Source organism: Mustela lutreola, chromosome 9 (genome assembly GCF_030435805.1).
Source record: "Mustela lutreola isolate mMusLut2 chromosome 9, mMusLut2.pri, whole genome shotgun sequence".
In the NCBI taxonomy this organism is placed as follows: domain Eukaryota; kingdom Metazoa; phylum Chordata; class Mammalia; order Carnivora; family Mustelidae; genus Mustela; species Mustela lutreola.
In genome coordinates this window covers 20,608,549-20,614,548 of record NC_081298.1, presented here as the reverse complement: position 1 = coordinate 20,614,548, position 6,000 = coordinate 20,608,549, and the positions used below count along the sequence as shown (strand labels likewise).

Genomic DNA, 6,000 nt, shown 5'->3' with positions numbered 1-6,000 from the left:
GAAACACTCATATCTTTATGAGAGTATCAGTTCCCGTGGTCTGTTCTAATTGAAGGTAAGGAGGAGTCAGCATTTTCTCTGCTCTCTTCAGCCTCAGACAACCATGCCTTCAGCCTACTCAACGCCCTGATCCTGTATCTCTAAATAGCAAGGACAGTCTCAAGGCTGTGGCTTCCCACCTCTTCTCTCTCAGCCCGAGTTTCCCCCTTTACAGTCCCAAGGCACTTGAGTTGTACTATTTAAGGGTATTTATTATCTTCTTCGTTGAGGCTGAAACCAAATTATTGAGAGAGGTAATGTTTACAAAATCTACGGCGCATCATAGGTGCTCAAACCGGTATCTCCTGCTATTATTATTACTACTTATGTCTTCTCGCCTATGTCAGACTCAGCTCCTTAACCAGAGGCTCTGATGTCTGATTCATCTTTGTAGTCCGCTCTGGGCCTGGAATTGAGTATTTCTTAGAGTTAACGCTATGCCCAGGTAATAAGGGGGCAGCGGGAGAAGGGAAACATTTCAAAGAAAAGGTGCTGTAACGGTGGGAGTGAGAAACTCCTAGAACCTGGGTGGGAGTCACAATCTTGCACAGAAGTCCTTTACTCCTACCGCACCGAAAACCAGCGAAGCCTGGACGAATTCACAGGGACGCAGGTGGAGCACCTCCCCCACCCCCCAGGCGGTATTGAGATGGAGTAGATGACTCCGTCACTTCACTCCTCCCACTCCAATAGATCCGGAAAGGAAGGAGGGACTATGCCCCGCGCGGCGATCTGGGATAGCTGCGCACGCGCAGCTTCCGGCGCCGTGTCTCGGGAATTATTTGACGCCGCGGCTTCGGACCCCCGCAGAAGTCTCTGATCAGGCGCGGCGCGCACGCGCAGTGGTTCACTCGGTTCGGGGAGTTATTTGACGCTACCGCCCCTGGCAGTCGGAAGTTGCCAGAGCGGAGCCCAGCCGGCCGGCCCGACCGGCCTTCGTCGTCCCCCGGCGCCCTCGGAGAGTCGCTGACGGGTGGACGGACCGACCGCCCGAGAATAGCCGGCCTGGGCAGCAAAAGCGCCGGCACTATGGCGCGGGTAGCGTGAGGCGGAAGGCCGAGCGCGGCCGGCGGCGGCGGCGGCGGCGGCGGCGCCCGCCCCAGCGATGCGGGCCCCGCCCGTCGCCTCAGGTAACCGGAGGGCCCTCCCCGTCGCGGCCGGACCCTCCCCTCTCCTCCCCTCCGGGCGGTCCCGAAACGACCAAATCCCTGCCTTCGGAACCACGACTCTGCTTTTCTCGGGGGACCCGCGGGGTCCGGCAGAGCCCGGACCTGACTCGGGGTGGGGGTGCTGGGAGTCGGCGGCTTGTATCGGGTCTGTTCGGACTCGGTCTAGCCCTTGGGACCTCCCTGGGCCGGGCGATGCGCTCTCCTGGCAACCTGGGGGAGGGGGCGGGTCGGGAGCGAAGCTCGACAACTCCGGCGAGGAATTTGGTCCAGCAGAAGGGTTGCTTGAGTTGCTGCCGCCCTGTGGGGATGATGCTACCCATTGCACAATGACAGCCGGGTGAGGAAGAGTTAATAACGAGGATAAACAGCTAACCCTTGTTAAGCGCTCACTAGACGCCAGGCATTGTGCCAGGCCATTACGTTCACCACATCTAACTTCACAACAAGCTTGTAAGGTAGGATGGTTATCCCCATTTTACTGACGATGCAACTGAGGCTCTGAATGGTTTGGTGACTTATTTGCCCAAGGTCACATAACTGGTAATTTGGTCGCAGGCAGCCTGACTCCAGATTGAAGTTCTTAACAATTAGGTCAGTGGCTCTCCCAACTTTGCTGCACGTTGAAGTCACCTGGGGCCACTTTCAAAGATTCCCGAACCTTAGGCAGCACACCCAGACTGATTAAATCAGAATGTTTGGGGGGAAGGAAAGGGGAGCCAAACCAGTATTTTTTTAAGGAGACCCATGTGATTCCAGTGTGTAGCAAACTTTGGGAACTGCTGGGGTGGGGAGTCCTGTATCTCAGACGACGTTTCAGTGTGCCTCCAGTTTAAATGTGTAGGAGAATCACCTGGGAGTTTGTTAAAAATGCAAGTCGCACTTGCAAAGATAGTATCTTTAGGCCCAGTGACGACTCTACTTTGTGAAAACCACTTGGATGAAAAGTAACTTTGTCTACAGGATTTCTGAGTTGCTGTACCTTTACAGTGTATACATCTCATGTAAAACTGTTAGTTTGCAGTTTTCCTGGATGTACAGTACTCATGGGTCTAATGTCTTTAACTTCTGGGTCATCTTTGCATATGCTGTTCTTCTGCCTAGGCTATCCTCCATGCTTTGTCCCCACTCCCCTCAAATGCACACACTTCTGCTCTCTCTTACACATGTGCACAGAGCTTTTTCTTCCAGTCTCTGGCTGCCTAACTCCCCACATGCCCTTCAGGATGCCTGTGTCTGTGACACTAAACCACCCTGGGTCGTTCTTATATGCTGTTTAGCATCATCATAATGGAATTTATTAATTCTTTTTCTGTGTTGCATTTCTGTCTCTTCTGGATTATGAGCAACTTGAACTATATTATCTCTTCCTTCCAGTGTTTTGATACAGATTTACACCGGTTTTAGAGATTGGCATGTTTGAGTCTATTCTATGACATAGACTTCACGCTGCAGACAGATTCTTCTCTATTCCCATTTTTGCAAAAGGTGTTTGGTAGTTCTTAGCCTATAGAGTTTTGTTCTTTTTGATTGGAAACATTCTAGTTAGGGTCATTAATTTATCCATCAAGCAGTTGGACAAACACATTGAGTTCTTACACTGGCATGGCACTATGTAGGATGATATGTAATTAGCATTGGTCAATTTTTTAAAAAAAATATGATTTTATCATAATCAGATATGATCAGTTCTGCAGTGGAGACCTTTAATTGTCCTTAGGCCTTTGCATATGTTGTCCAAAATAGTGTGTAGTTGTCATTTACTAACTGTTGTTATTACCTCATTGGTACTCGGTAAATGCTAGTAGATGGAATTGGCTGTCGATAGTAGTTCATCCTGTTCACTAGGAGAGATGATATAGGTAGTACTTAATGAAGATGAAAACCTTGATGTCAGAGGATTTGACAAACTTAGTATATATTTATTTTAGAATGCCTGAATTGCTATTGCCTAGCATATTTACTGATTTTAAAGAAAGGCAGACTAGTAATTCAGATTGTGTTTGTTCTTGGCTAGTCTTCGAACCACTTAAAGTTTATAAAAGGGAATGAGTGAATATGTGTGTGAAGGTCATTATGAAGAGGTTTTTGGACAGTAAAGATTTTTTTATAGCACTTAAATATGGTGAAGCATGGGTGCCTGGGTGGTTCAGTGGATTAAGCCTCTGCCTTCAGCTCAGGTCATGATCTCAGGGTGCTGGGATGGAGCCCTGCATCGGCCTGTTTTCTCCTCTCTCTCTGCCTGCCTCTCTGCCTACTTGTGATCTCTCTGTCAAATAAGTAAAGAAAATCTTAAGAACATATGATGAGGTATGTGGACCAAAAAATATGTACTTTTTTATAAAGACTTTCTTTAGGGGTGCCTGGGTGGCTCAGTGGGTTAAAGCCTCTGCCTTCAGCTCAGGTCATGATCCCAGGGTCCTGGGATCGAGCCCCGAATCCGGCTCTCTGCTCAGCAGGGAGCCTGCTTCCTCCTCTCTCCTCTCTCTCTGCCTGCCTCTCTGCCTACTTGTGATCTCTGTCTTTCAAATAAATAAATAAAATCTTAAAAAAAAAAAACCACGACTTTCTTTGCTGGATAAGGGTTGTTATAGAAAGATTCTCTTGGTTCCATTTTGGACTGTTATGTCAATTTTTAGGCTAAAGCTACTAGAGAAACTGATGGGACAATTCTTGTTAAATTCAGATACTCAAGAAACTTGCCCTTGTTTCTTTCTGATCAGATATGAACAGAGTATCCAGTTCTGGCCTCAGCGCATGGAAGAAACTCAATCTTTAAGCCTGAGGTTTTACTCTGTAATTGATATCCAGAGTAAAGGTGAAATATTTCACGTGTTCATTAAAGACCAAAAGTGGCTGCAATCAAGATAGCCTGAGACTTGGAAATGGATTCTGTTTAATTTGAGATACTCACCAGTGTTAGCAGATGTGTTTTCTGACTTGTGTAAAAATCTTTTTAGGATAGAATACATGATTTCTTTTGGTACAAGATGATTAAAGTTTTAGAATTAAAGTACATGGAGTTTAATTCTAACTTTTTAGACATGAAGATAGTAGGTAGTTTGCCCAAGATTACATGGTTAGGTTCTAGTACATTGGGCTAGAAAGCAGGTTCCTTCCTCTGCATGCAGAATTTCCTTTCACCTCCGTACCCCACATGAGAGGATGTCTTGTTTGTTATTGTGTGTGTGTGTGTGTGTGTGTGTTTTGGGGTTGGGGAAATGACAGAGTAGGCTATGTTTGAGATATTCAATTAGATGTATAGTGAATGCTTTTTGTGTGACATGTACTTTATATCCTGAGAATACCAGAATAAATAAGACACAGGCTCTGTCCTCAAGGAGTCTATAGTCTAGTTAGAGTTGTAATAAAAATAAAAGTATAGTATCTTAGGCAGCTCTGCTGGGTAGAATTTTCTGTAGTGATGGAGTTATTCTTTCTCTGCACTGTCCAGTATGGTAGCCCCTAGCCACATGTGAGTACTGAGCACTGGAAATGTGACTAATATAAATGAGGAACTGAATTTATAATTTAAATGTAAGTAGTTACATGTGGAAATGGCTACTATATTGGACAGAGCAGGTCTGAGACATAAAGGATGAAAAGTGTGGGGTGCTGGTTGGGGGCAGGCAGGGTGTTCATAGTATTCATGCCTTTTTTTTTTAAACAGACTAGCAAAAACTACCTATTTACCCTTTTAGGGAGGAATACAGGCACAACCTGTATTTCTTTGTTGTGATTCAGGTGTCTGATAGGATCCCCAGCAGAATCTGGTATATAGGTGAACACATTCCTTTCTGATGAAACTTGATTGATAATTTGCCTTGTAGAGTCAGTGGGACTACAACAGAAATGTAAACTATAACCCTTCTGTCTTTATTTGTCATAAAGTTATATGGGTGACCTTGAAAGCAATTTGTGCTTGAAAATCCAGCATGGTTCATTTATTTACTCAGTATTCTGGCACCCTATACCGTGTTTTTCCTAAGAGAAACAAGGCATGCCTGATAGTGTGTACTTTGCCTTTGTACGTCTTAAAGTATGTTGACTTATGTCACTTTATTTGATCCTTCCCGCGAGTTCCTTTAGGTACTGCAGGTGTTTTCCCTGTTTTGTAGTTGAGGAAACTATGACAAAGAAATGCCAGGTGACTTTTCCAAGGTCATAATGGGGAGATATGGAGTCAGAACAAAAGGGAAGAACATGGGACTTTGGAGCAAAAGATGGAGTTTCTTGTCCCAGCTTTACTGTCACTTAATATGGCTCTGAGCAAGTTACAGCCTTTTTTGTTTCCTCACCTCCTGTCTAGTACGTCTGTTTTCCTGAACTTTCTAAGCTTGTTATTAGAATAAAATGAAATACCATGTGGGAGTTCTTTCAAAATGATCAGTTTTTACAAAGGCACATTGTTATCAAGCAAGATCTCTAGTAGTTTTTCTCTTGTTTAATGCTGACTTCAAAACTCATCATGTTAGTTAATCATGTTAAATTCTACAGTACTGTGGTGTCATGGATTTTCTCTTGACTTCCTCCCTGTGAAAGCTTCCCTTGGACAGCCATCATGTCCTGTTTATATCTGCGTACCTATCCTAGGACAATACCTGACACATAACAGGTTTAATAAATGTTTCATGAAATAACTGATGTCTGGATTTACTTTATGAAGTCTTAAAAAATTGTTCTCTGTAATTAGACTTGAAGTTTCTTGGGATTAGGGATCTTATTTATTGACTGTTATTCTTCCCTGTGCATGGTGTATAGAAAGCATGCAATAAATACTGGTTGAGTCGGTTGA

At 44.7% G+C, this 6,000-nt stretch overlaps 1 protein-coding gene across 7 annotated transcripts in view; it reads left to right on the top strand.

The window, feature by feature from the left end:
* Positions 1–912: 912 nt before the first annotated feature.
* RALGAPB (Ral GTPase activating protein non-catalytic subunit beta) overlaps positions 913–6,000 on the top strand; it is an 81,729-nt gene continuing 76,641 nt past the window's right edge. For 3 of the 7 annotated variants that reach the window (XM_059133217.1, XM_059133215.1, XM_059133213.1), the window contains exon 1: positions 913–1,169. The gene's annotated coding sequence lies outside the window, so the exon portion shown is untranslated. Of the gene's footprint in view, positions 1,170–1,562; positions 1,664–6,000 lie in introns of those variants that run through there. The other 4 variants (XM_059133220.1, XM_059133219.1, XM_059133218.1 and 1 more) reach the window with 2 other exon arrangements.